The 13,275-nt window shown below is 45.0% G+C and overlaps 1 protein-coding gene across 1 annotated transcript in view; it reads right to left on the reverse strand.

Moving 5' to 3' along the window:
• Positions 1-13,275, reverse strand: part of WDPCP (WD repeat containing planar cell polarity effector) — a 541,772-nt gene that overhangs the window by 11,199 nt on the left and 517,298 nt on the right. The window lies entirely within an intron of this gene.

A 13,275-nucleotide genomic window follows, 5' to 3' on the forward strand; every position in this document is an offset into this window, starting at 1 on the left:
CTGATTGGCTGATGTGGTTTATTACTCACCATCAATGCTCTCTGCCTGCTGCTATTGCTACACCCTATGAAGCCTTCACTGGTGTTGAATAACCACTACTTGTGTTACTTTGGGCCTGATCCAGTTCACTTTTTCTCTTAAGTTTTCTCCTAGGAGTTTAAAATAACTTTTCAGCACTCTGCAATTGAAAAAGTACCAAATAGTAGGTAAAAAGTATTCTCAAAATTCTGAATCTTTACTTGCTTGCAGGTGGCTTAAAGGGAAGGTTCAGGGACAGTTGGTAAAAAATAAAAATCCGAATCCACTTACCTGGGGCTTCCTCCAGCCCGTGGCAGGCAGGAGGTGCCCTCGGTGCCGCTCCCGGTGGTCTCCGGTGGCCGACCCGACCTGGCCAGGCCGGCGGCCAGGTCGGGCCTCTTCTGCGCTCCATTGTGCGTTCCACGCCGGCGCGCTGACGTCATCGGACGTCCTCCGGGCTGTACTGCGCAGGCTCAGTAGTTCTGAGCCTGCGCAGTACAGCCCGGAGGACGTCCGATGACGTCAGCGCGCCGGCGTGGAACGCACAATGGAGCGCAGAATAGGCCCGGCCTGGCCAGGTCGGGCCGGTCACTGGAGACCACCGGGAGCCTGCGGAGCGGTGCCGAGGGCACCTCCTGCCTGCCACGGGCTGGAGGAAGCCCCAGGTAAGTGGATTCGGATTTTTATTTTTTATCAACTGTCCCTGAACCTTCCCTTTAACCACTTGATGACCCACCCTTTACCCCCCCTTAAGGACCAGCGCTGTTTTTACTGATCTGTGCTGGGTGGGCTCTGCAGCCCCCAGCACAGATCAGGTAGCAGGCAGAGAGATCAGATTGCCCCCCCTTTTTCCCCCCTATGGGGATGATGTGCTGGGGGGGTCTGATCTCTTCTGCCTGCTGGGTGATGCGGGGGGGGGGGCACCTCAAAGCCCCCCTCCGCGGCGACATTCCCCCCTCCCTCTCCTACCTGCTGCCTCCCCGGCGATCGAGGCTGCACAGGACGCTATCCGTCCTGTGCAGCCAGTGACAGGACGTCCCCTGTCACATGGAGGCGATCCCCGGCCGCTGATTGGCTGGGGATCGCCGATCTGCCTTACGGCGCTGCTGCGCAGCAGCGCTGTACAACTGTAAACAAAGCGGATTATTTCCGCTTGTGTTTACATTTAGCCTGCGAGCCGCCATCGGCGGCCCGCAGGCTATTCACGGAGCCCCCCGCCGTGAATTGACAGGAAGCAGCCGCACGCGCGAGCGGCTGCTTCCTGATTAATTAGCCTGCAGCTGGCGACGCAGTACTGCGTCGCTGGTCCTGCAGCTGCCACTTTGCCGACGCACGGTATAAGCGTGCGGTCGGCAAGTGGTTAAAGCGGATCCGAGATGAAAAACTAACTATAACAAGTAACTTGTCTATATATCTTATGTACAGTTTTTAGATAGTTTACACAGCAAATCTAGCTGCAAACAGCTTTAATAGAAAATGATTATTTCTTCCTGTGATACGACAGCAGCCATGTTGTTTGTAAACATTACACACACAGGCAAGCTTATCTGTATCTTGATCACTGAGCCTGTGAAAAAAACTAATCCCCCCCCCCCCTCCTCCCCCTCTGCCTCTGAAATCGATGGCTAGTAACACCTCCTCCTCCTGCCCAGACTGAGCTCCCATGAGCCCTTGCTACTGCCAAGGCTCTCTGAAAACCTGTGGGCGTGGTTTATTTTGTTTATAGGGAATTTGAGTATTAAAACAAAACAAAAGTATTTGGCTTGAGGAATGCCCTATAAACAATAGGAAAGGAACACAATTATGCAATGAGTAAAAGTTCACCTCAGATCCACTTTAAAGTGAACCTTAACTGTATTTAACAAAAAAAAAAAATTACTTACCTGGGGCTTCTACCAGACTTCTGCCCTGTGCCTGCGCCAGGATTAACCGATCCTCCAGCCCCCCACAGCGTCTTATCTTCGTTCTGATGCGTGGCCCTGGTCTGCATGTTTCCTAATCACGCTCCCATGGATAGAAGCGCCTAGCCCATGCACAGTATGAAGAAAATCCTATACTGCGCATGTGCAGAACGTGATCGAGGACATGCACGGCCGATGCATGCGCAGTGGCCCATCGACTCGCCAGTCAGCCGGAAGAGGGTCACTGTGGGGGACTGTGGGGACGCTTGGTGACAGCGTGGGCACAGGGCGGCTGCAGGGGGCTGGTAGAAGCACCAGGTAAGTTAAACTTTTTTTTTTTAGATACAGTTAGGGCCCTTTTACACTTAATCAGTTGCTCTCAGTCAAAACGGAAAGAAAACTGATCTTCAAAGTAATTCCCATGTTTTCCTATGGCACCTTTCACACAACGCATTTTAACTGAAATATTTGAGTCACGAGTGTGATAGCACCAGTGGATAATGAAGTGCTGTGATCTTCCATGGAGTATGCAGGGGATCAAGTTCAAATAAGTTGTCAGGATTCGCACCATCTAAAATTCTTCATTTATAGCTCAGTAAAAATAGCATAAAAATAGTGTGCCAAGTCGCCATCATGACCCGCCACACTATTTTTATGCTATTTTCATGCTATTTTTACTGAGCTATAAATAAGAATTTTACATGGAGCAGATCCTGACAAATTATTTTAACTGAAATCTTTATCACAATGCACTGCTATGGAAAAAACGCGTACCAACGCACACAAACTGATTAAGTGTAAATGGGCCCCTTAAGGTTCCCTTTTTAAAATGCATTTTTATTGATAAGATGTGAAATCTCACCCAGGACAAAAAGTGGATTGGATTGGACTCTCCCTGTCCAGATGACAGCGCTGCAGCAGTGAAGGGGTTAATGCAGCATGTAGCTGTGATTGGCTGGCTGCGTTGCCAGCACAGTTCACACCAGGCACTGGGCTGGAGTTCTGGCTGGTTGGAATACATTAGGAGGGGGACAGGATTGGATTTGTGGCCCCCTTTCTGCTGCCTTCTTAGATGTGCTCCGGATCATGGGGTGATCTTCCCCTTGCAGGCAGCGGAAGCCACCTGGCTGCCCCTCCAGAGCTGTGCAGTGAGCAGCAGGGAAAAAGCTAATCAGCTGCTCTGATAAAAACACACAGAGCTCTGCAGAGTCGCATCTTCCTCATAAAACAGTGGGCTGCTCCTGTCCATAGTCTGATGAAGGGAGGTGTGAGCAAACTATGGCTGGACTGGACTATCTCTGTGTGAGCAGAAAGGGCTACTCCTGTCCAGCCATAGACTACCCACTCCTCCCCTCATTAGAGAGAGCTGCTCCTGCCAAGCCAATGTCTCACATACAATAAAGGCATGGGGAAATGTGGGCACTGTTGTAATACTGATATTCTTCTATTCTAATCTACATTACTAATAGGATGTTGGTAATATTCTGTCACCTTCCCTAACCTCCCACCCTCTGCCGAGACCACCTAACACAATTACCTACACTTAAGCTGATGTGGAGTTCTGCTACACCATTACAATGTATCCAAAGTTTGTCCATTCAACTCCCCCCCCCCCCCCCCCCCATATATATGATGGCTGAACTGCAGTGCCTCTGGCACCTCTCCAGTCTGCATGACTGCACTGTCATAGGGCCAATTTACCATGTAGTCTAAAGACAAGACAAATAACATTTATATTGTGCTTTTCTCCTGGCGGACTCAAAGCGCCAGAGCTGTAGCCACTAGGATGCGCTCTATAGGCAGTAGAAGTGTTAGGGAGACTTGCCTAAGGCCTCCTACTGAATCGGTGCTGGCTTACTGAATAGGAAGACCCAAGATTCAAACCCAGGTCTCCTGCGGCAGAGCCCTTAACCATTACACCATCCAGCCACTAAAGGTGCATACTCCCACACTACTAAAGAAAACGACTGGTCCGTCAGATCCTCCCGCCGGGCAGTTGTTCTCCCGACAGTAGTGCGTGTGTACAGTATATCTGCAGACTGATAAGGCTGTTTCTGAACGATCCGCTCAGTGCCCAAGTTTCCAGGCGTGCTATTTGCCCACTTTGCCATCTAAACTTTCTACTTCCTTGCTTGATGGGATGCAGCCACTGCAGTCAGTGAAGGCATAGTGTATCTGCATCGGTGATCCACAATGTATGCAGGGCAGGAGATTGGCAATGGCAGCTTACATAATGAACTCGGTGTTGTCTCCTTTAAACGAGGCACCTATTGTGTGTTTTTATTGGCTAAGAGAAAGAGTAAGCTTCAAGTCTGAAGAAGGCCGAGTAGCAGAAAGCTTACTTTTTTTTTTCTTCTTCTTCTCTTAGCCAATAAATGGTATCAACCAGACTCAAAACTCCTTGGTTTTACTGATGGCTATTGGCTAACATGGTACAGTACTCTCCTAAGACTTCTCCTCTTCTGTGAAGTGAAGCATTATGGGTTTTGCACTTCACACACAAGTGGAAAGCACAACTTTTGGTTTGTTTCCATTCACACTGGGGATCTCACTGTATGGGAAAGCAATTTTGGAGCGACTGGGTGTTTTGTGATTCTTTACATTGAAATGTGATCGCTCTAAAATAGTAAAAAAATGCTGCAAGCGCCATGTTTGACTTCAGCAAATTGCTGGTGATCACTACAGTGGACAACTGCCATACACTTTACATTGCAGTAGCAGTTTTCAAAATGCTAGTCATTGAAAGTGCTGCTGAAATTGCTAGTAAAAATCTCCTGTGTGAATGGGGAATTTAACCTAGGCTGATGCCTATGAGATTGGATCTGGGAGGGATGGGGCTGTGACCCCAGGGTCATGACACTGCAGCTCTGTGTGTCTTATCACAGAGCTCAGGGGAGGTGGGGAGAGGCAGAGCTGGCCATTCAGAGCAGGGGAAGGGGCATTGCTAACGCCAGGAGGGCATTCTGCCAACCAGCTCAATGCCTGTAGATTTTAGGGGGGGGGGGGGGGGGGGGAGGAGAATAGTGCAGAGTAGTGTGTGTTCAGCAGCATTAACATGAACATAAAGAATCCCCTCTCCATGTCTGTGATTGTACAGAGATGAGATAAATGCTTATATAATGGAGGTGATTATGTGGAGAAATGAAATGATTTCTGAAGGGTCCATTCACGCTGAATTAGTTGCTGTCAGTTATAACTGAACAGACAACTCGGCCCCAGGGCCGGGCCGAGGCATAGGCTGGAGAGGCTCCAGCCTCAGGGCGCAGTGTAGGAGGGGGCGCAGAATTCATTCAGCTGTCATTCCTAATTGTGTTTGAAGCTGAAAGAAATAAGAAAAGGGGATACATGGCAGTGACTGCAAGCCAGATAACTAGATATTAAGGTGTTGGGGAGGTTGTGGGCCCATGGGGGCCTCTTAGTCTAATAGCAATCAGTGTGTGACGGCTGGGGTGGGAAGGATGGAGGGGCGCACTTTGGTGTCTCAGCCTTGGGTGCTGGAGGACCTTGTCCCGCCTCTGCTCGGCCCATATGCAATTCATATTTTTTTCGGGGGGGGGGGGCTGGGAAATCACTTGTGTGCTGTTGTGAGGCCCTGCAGCTTGGCCTTAAAGCTGCCTGCAGTGGCCAATTTAGCAATAATTAGCCTGGTCTTTAGGCAGGTTTAACACTGCAGTCCTCAAGTGGTTAAAAGGCATTTTATTTACAAATTGTGAAAATCTCACCCAGGAGAAAACTCAGGTGAAAAAGTGAATTGCATATGGACCATGATGTGCAGACCAGTGTGTGTTTTCCTATGGGTCAGTTCACATGATCCGTGGTTTCACTGAAAGCTTTTCACAATACACTGCTATGGAGTTAAATGCATCCGTTTTTCAGCGACCAGTGTGAAAGAGGCCTAACTGAAATTTCCGGATGACTCTCATGGTATAATCTAGTAGTCAGTGATCGACAATCCTTGTCATCCATACTATACGCTTGTGTTCATGTAGGTGAGTACAGTGACAGCTGGGGCGGTTTATGAGATATGGAGGCTCTTATTTAAATCACTTTAAACGTTCCTGGTTGCCTGGCGTTATGCTTATCTGTCCTGCATCAGCAGAGTCTAAATCGCATACCTGAAATAAGCATCAGGCAAATCTGGTCAAACTTCAGTCAGCCAAACATCTGATCTGCAATCTGCATGCTTGTTCAGGGTCTATGGCTTAATGTATTACAGGTGCCTACTAATGATACAATCTTTTTTTTTTTTTTTTTTTGTCCAATCTTACCATTTCTACAAGGGACTACTTAACCTCCTTGCCATTTATCCCGAGCTCAGCTCGGGGTAACCTGCGCAGGAGGATTTCTCAGGCCCCGCTGGGCCAATTTGCATAATTTTTTTTCATTGCACGCAGCTAGCACATTATGCTTGCCGCCGATTCGCCGCTACCCGCCGCACTGCCCCCCCCTCCAGACCCCTTGCGCAGCCTGGCCAATCAGTGCCAGACAGCGCTGAGGGGTGGATTGAGATTCCCTCTGACGTCCATGACATGATCTTGCCCCGTCGCCATGGCGACCGGGGAAGCCCAGCAGGAAATCCCGTTCTGAACGGGATTTCCTGCTTACTCTGATCGCCGGAGGCGATCGGTGTGTGTGTGTGGGGGGGGGGGGGGGATGCCGTTGCTCAGCGGCTATCATGTAGCGAGCCCTGGGCTTGCTACATGATTTAAAAAAATAGATAAATAAAAAGTGCTGCGCTGCCCCCTTGCCGCAGGAATTGGACTGGCAAGGGGTTTAAAGTATCCATTAAAAGTATATTCACTCAATTTACTATCATCTACTGCATAGGTTTGGTAAAATCTGACAAAAAGATTGCATCATTAGTGGTCACCTTAATGGTGGCCATACATCAGGTGATTTGGTGGCCAATTGACTTGATAATTATTGAATCGGATAAAAATTGATACGATACAGCTAAGAGCATGTCTAATTGCCAATGCAACCAATTTAGGGCAAAAAATTGGTCGTACGTATTGGTTGTACATGCTGCAAGATGTAAGGCTGGCTTGCTCATTCTGGTGTGCAGCAGTAACCGCGTGTGAGTGACTGTGACGGAACCCCCAGCGCTGTCCCTCCTAATGTAAAATGTTGTGTTATCTTGCTGCACCAGTCCCGGTGGTGTTAATTACTATTCCCCCTCCAGGTCCACGTGGATGGTGGGGGATGATGTAATTCGGCTTCCTGCTATTGCTGAAGGCCAAATTATAGTGTTTTAAAAGTAACTTCAGCTCCGTCTTCTGACTGAGTGCCGCTATAGCCGCAATTCCTATTGAGGTCTATGGTGGCGCCGGCTGCACCCAAATCTCCTGCGCCGTTATTACAGCACTGACACTCTCACTTCAGGTGTGCTTTAAGTGGCAGAATTCGATGCACACGCTCTCAGCGGGAAGGTATATGCATAGAATAAATCCAGAAGCAACCCTTGGATCTATTTGTATGTACATCTGAACTGGTATTTCCAGACACTATCAAATGTCCTCACTCTTGAACCGTTTGGAGAAGTGAGCAGACTATCCACCTCCGCTATATACATCACCTGCATAAATGGCAAGATCACTTCCCTTATTTCTGTGCATACAAATACAACCAATCCAGAGTTCCTAGAAACAAATATTACAATAGTCTTTTGTTAAAAAAAATAAAATATTACAATAGAGTGCAAAGCTCCTGCTAATAATCACTGAACTGGTCTAGGCGTGATAAAAAAGGGTAACAAGGGTTCCTACTCTTAAAATATACCTGAGTGGAGTAAAGAAAAAAGTTTTATGCATACCTGGGCAGTGTTCTCCCCAGGCTCTTTTAGCCGGGTGCTCCACCCGGCTAGATTTGGTGACCACCCGGCTGTCATCGGCTCACCTCTTCACCTCCTCCTATGCTGTAAGCAGAGTTGCCCTGCATTTTCATCTCGACCCACCCGGCTACTTTTTCATGCCACCCGGCTACTATTTCATGCCACCCGGCTGGAAAAAAATTCTGGGGAGAACACTGCTGGGCTTCATCCAGTGCCCTTCAGGTTGATCGCTCCCTCACAGTCTTCCCACCTGGATCCTCTGCTAGACTATAGTAATTTCACGAGTTAGCGCAGGTGCAGTCTGGCCATGTGTGCTCACCAATCACATTCCAGCAGCAAGGAACGTTCAGTGTCTGTGCAGTAGTACTGTGCAGACGCATAACTCTCCCTGCGATGGGGCATGCGAGGCCAGGCTGCCTAGCAGAGGATCCAAGTGGCAGATGACAGCGAAGGCCTGATTAGCCTGAAGGAGGCTGGAAGTAGCCCCAGGTATGTAGTTTTTTTTTCATACTCGTCTCAGATTCTCTTTAAAGGGTACCTGAACTGAGAAGGATATGGATTTTTTTTCCTTTTAAAATAATACCAGTTGCCGGACTCTCCTGCTGATCCTGTGTCTCCAATACTTTCAGCCACAGCCCCTGAACAAGCATGCTGATCAGGTGCTCTGACTAAAGTCAGACTGGATTAGCTGCATGCTTGTTTCAGGTGTTTTATCTACCCAATACTACAGCTAAAGAGCTCAGCAGGACTGCCAGGCAACTGGTATTGTTTACAAGGAAAAATCCACATCCCTATGTTTAGGTTCCCTTTAAGGAGGACACTAAGGATACAATTCAGGGAATTGCTGAATTGTACCATTAGTGGCCACCTAAACTGCAAAGAAGGGTACGGATTGCTATGCTTTTAAAATGAAGAAAATGACATCTGAGCTTCCTGTTAGACCTGGTAATTTATAGCGGACTAAAAAACTGAAGGGAAAGAGAGTCTAGAATAATAAGTGACAAAGTGATTTTAGCAGCACCAATCTACACTCAGGGCCCATTCACACTTGAGCGTTTTGCCTGCGATTTTGGCGAAACGCTCAAATGCTAGCGCTTTTCAAAACACTAGGGTAATAAGTCTGTGGGCCCATTTGCGTTATTTGCTACAAATCGCCCAAAAATGCTAAACGCAAATGCGTAGGCTGCACCATTTTCAGGCGATTTCCCGGCGATCACGTTTTAGTGCTATAGAAGCGCAAAACGCGATCGGTAAAAAATCGCCAGGTGTGAATGATGATTTTTTGGGGGGGTGTTAATTGCCAAAAAATGCCAGAGCAAAACACTAGCAAAATCGCTAGCGTTTTGCGATCAGCAAGTGTGAATGGGCCCTGAGGGCTTGTTCATACCCAGGGTATTTTTGCCTTTTTTTTTTTTTTTTTTTTTTTTAGCGCTGTGATTTGTAAAATCACCCTAAAAGCGCTTGAGCAATGATTCCCTATGAGAGTGCTCACATCTGAGCTTTTCGATTCCGATCCGCTCACCAAAGCGTTGCCTGTACCAGTTTTGGGGCGATTTGCCTATAATGGCAGGTATAGGGAAATCGCAAAATGCTTTAAAAAGCGCTTTGTATAGAGATTTCCCCAGCGCTTTTAAGAATAAGTACATTATTCATTTCCGGGTCAAAGAGTTCATTTCCTGACTTGCGCCAGGAAGTGTCAAAACAAATCGATCTGCAAAAGTGCTTAGAAAAGCGATTTACAAAAAAATCGTACCACGCAGGGAAGCGCCAGGAAGCGCTAAAAGAAAACGCTGGCGTTAGCGATTGTGATTTTACATGTGAACAAAGCCTGACCGCATTTTTTTAGTTTATAAAAGCTGCATCGCACTCCAGTTGAGGCTTTACAAACAGAACATAAAAACAAACAGTGGAAGGACATAAGAAAAAAAAAAAGTCTGAAATGAGATCTTATGCCTCTGAGTGTGCTGCCTGCATAGCAGTGCTTCTGCAGCTATGCCTGTCTGATGAGGGTGGAGAGGAACGATTTGCATATCCCACTCTGTTCTGATTGGTGCACTGTGGCTGCTTCTGACTCATATGAATGCAGAGATAGATTAAGAGGAACTGAAATGATGCATTGTAGAATGCAGTAAATTATTTAGAACCAGCATCAGAAACACTTCCTATCTCTATATACTGCTGTATATTGATATGTAGTCCCGCCTTCCCAGTGATGCCTAAGCTGTTTAGCTATGTGGAATTCGAGTCCCAGAGCATTGTGGGAGACCTTGCATTACTTTCACTGGCTTCGAAATTCTCAGCAACAAACATTCCACAGAGATCACCAGACAGGAGTAAAAATGTTGCCACCTGTGGTAAAGTTCAGAATGTAAATGGGGAGAGAAGAGATTTTACAGTGAGAAAACACTGACTACATAATTTATAAATCAATATTATAATGAATAAAAATGTTTTTTTATATTTACGTTATTTTCCTCTTTTGGGTGAAATGAGACACCAATGAGAAGGTTTCCTCACTCTATTTGTCACGTGGCCTTTTTGGGAAATGTGAGATGGAGACTGGTGCTCAGAGGAGACAGCAGACAGGCACCCTGATCATCCACTAGGCACTGGGCATTTCCCTAAGTTGCCTTTTAAATATTCTGGACATGTGTGAAGGCTGAATTTGCAAATACCATCTTTAGTGTAACAGAGGCAATATGTGACATAACAAGCTAAACATGTATGTACAGTACAAAACATATTACTAACCAGGCTGTATTACTTGTTTTATTTTGCTGCCTGAAAGATTTTATTTCTAAGCACGGAAGTGACAGCTTCTGTCTTGTGGGTACCTTGTTAGTAATATAGTAAATATCACTGATAAGCAGATTATAGCTATGAAAGTTTTCCTGGCAGAATACAACTTCTAAGGGCTGGAACCCCCTAGAGCATTTAGGGAGCGCTTTAAATCGCTCTGCCAATGTAAATAAATGTAACAAATTCTACAGTAGTGATTGTGATTAGCAAAATTGCAATTGCAGGACATACAGCATTTTGGTAGCGTTTGCGCTTCAATGTAAAGTATTGAAGCGCTGGCAAATCACTCATGAATCGCTACACATAGCGATCTGAGTGCGGTTTTCAAGTACTGCAAACTGTAAAAAAAAATTATGATGCATTGAAAGGACCAATCAGAATTAAAATAGCTAATCGCAAATCGCTACACAATTTCTGGCAAAAAGCTTACACTTTTTAAAATCGCTCTTAAAAGCGCCAGAAATGAAATGAAATCTACAAAACGCTAATTAAAAACGCTAGAGGGTTGCGATTTGTAGTGGGTTCCAGGCCTCAGGGCAGGGAGAGATAAAGTACATGAACTATTGACCTTTTTCTAACTCTGGGACATTTAATAGGCTGCCACTGAGTAGAGACCATAAAACATTCAACCTACAGTACTTTGTAAATGTTTAAATATAAACCCCTGGAATTCTTAAAAAAACAGTTATTTTTAGGAGTAGGATGTTAAATATAATTGTTTATCTCATCAGAAAGCAAATTATACTTTCTACTATTGCTTCAATATGTTTTCGGATGTACTGATGGGAATTCAGTATAGAGCATAGGCTGGATATCTGCTAGTATGTCATCATTTCCGAGGCTTCAGTACAGAGCATCCTTTTCTGCCCTCCAATCTATAACTTGATCCAGAGTTATTGATAGGGATTGGCCCACAATCTCCCTGTGTGGCCAGGCACAGTTCTGGGTATCTGCAGGTACATACATGTGAGCAGCCTGTGACATAATGCACATTCACAGTACTGTGTGTGTGTATAATTAAAGGAAAAACAGGATTCGATTACATATTGCTGCCTGATTAGAGCCCTCTCGTAAAATTACCCTAAGCAATTATTATAAACATTATTATTATAGTTTATTTATATAGTGCCGATTTATTAAGCAGAGCTGTACAAGGAATAAAGGGTGTGGATTACAGAACCGGCGTGCTTACTGACGCTATCTGCCCCAAGGAGCTTACAATTTAAAATTAGAAAGCCTTCAACTTGATCACAAACGTGATACATTTCAAATAAAAAATGCAACTGCTTTAAATAAAAAAAAATATGGATCACCAGACTAAGCAGGTTAAATGCATATCAGCAAGCCCATTGTAAATTCATAGCTCTTCGTTTCATAGCACCTTCCCTACCTACTACAACTAAACAACAACCATTTTATAGTGTTTCAGTTCACTTCCAACCTACGGTATTTTTCATCCACATTACCCAGTATGACCCTGCTCGTGTTTTTGTTTTGTTTTTTGTTTGTTTTTTTTAACGCTGAACCGAAGATAAACAAATAAACAAACACGTTATAGGTTTGTTTTTTAAATCTTTCATCATTGACCGTTAATTAACCACTGGAACACTTCTGTTCCCTGTGATCGGCCACACACTATTCAACATATATCTGTCTGACACACATTGCCACCACGAATTCCATCCTGGGACATAAAGACTGAAAAGAATGCAGCAAACTGACAACACGTTTCTGAACCGATAAATTGCACAGCCGCTAAAGTCCTGAAAGTCCGATCCTCCACCGATTATATCCAATCTCCTGCAGACTCTCGTTGTGGCAGCTGAGGCTGCCATACACTGGTCGATTGCCACCAGATCGACCATCAGATAGATCCCTCTGTGATCAAATCTGATCAAAGAGGGATCTAGTCAAATACTGATTTGTTTCCTCTGAACCAACTGATTCTGATGATTATTTCAGTAAATTCAGTAAATTTTCAGTAAATTAGAGGTCAGTGATCCGGAATACATTTGGTAATACCGCCCATACACTAATATATTATAGTGTATGGGCGGTATTACCAAATTTAATTTATATAATTTATATAATATATAATTTATCGATCAATTTATCAATTATAAAATTGCATATCAACAAATGCACTTGTATTATTTTTCTATGGCGTTTATATTAATTCGAAATTCATACAAAACTTGTCACACTGTCTGCATAATAGTTACATGTAATTGAGTTTGGAGTTTTTTCAGTTTCCAGTTTGACAGCATGAATCAGATCGCTCACTTTTCTGGTTGGATTGCATCTTAAAATGTGTGTCCAGTAGAGATGACCTGTGCCGTGTTTGGACAGTTGTTGGCTAATCATAACGATATTTATTTTTAGCAAGTCTACGAGCACGAGCGAGCAATCAAAATAATACTTCAGTGGTATTCAGTGCTGTTCACATCACAATTCACAGAAATTGGTAAGAGCAACCAGAGATCGCGCGGTTTCTTGCCGTGTGTAGCCGAGGTAAGTATAGTAGGGTGACGGGTCACCATTTTTGGTTTTGTTTGTTTGTTAACTAACAGCACATGGATGCACCCTGCAATCATTTATAGATGTACTAATTATATGTTCTATATTCTAGTTATCGGCATCCAACCAATAAAAACTGCCAGAATATTTTTTTTCTCTGCGTTTTAGTACATTTAGATTCGGCAGTAAGTAACAAGTCAGTCAACGGAA

Source organism: Hyperolius riggenbachi, chromosome 4, assembly GCF_040937935.1.
Source record: "Hyperolius riggenbachi isolate aHypRig1 chromosome 4, aHypRig1.pri, whole genome shotgun sequence".
NCBI classification, from domain to species: Eukaryota; Metazoa; Chordata; class Amphibia; order Anura; family Hyperoliidae; genus Hyperolius; species Hyperolius riggenbachi.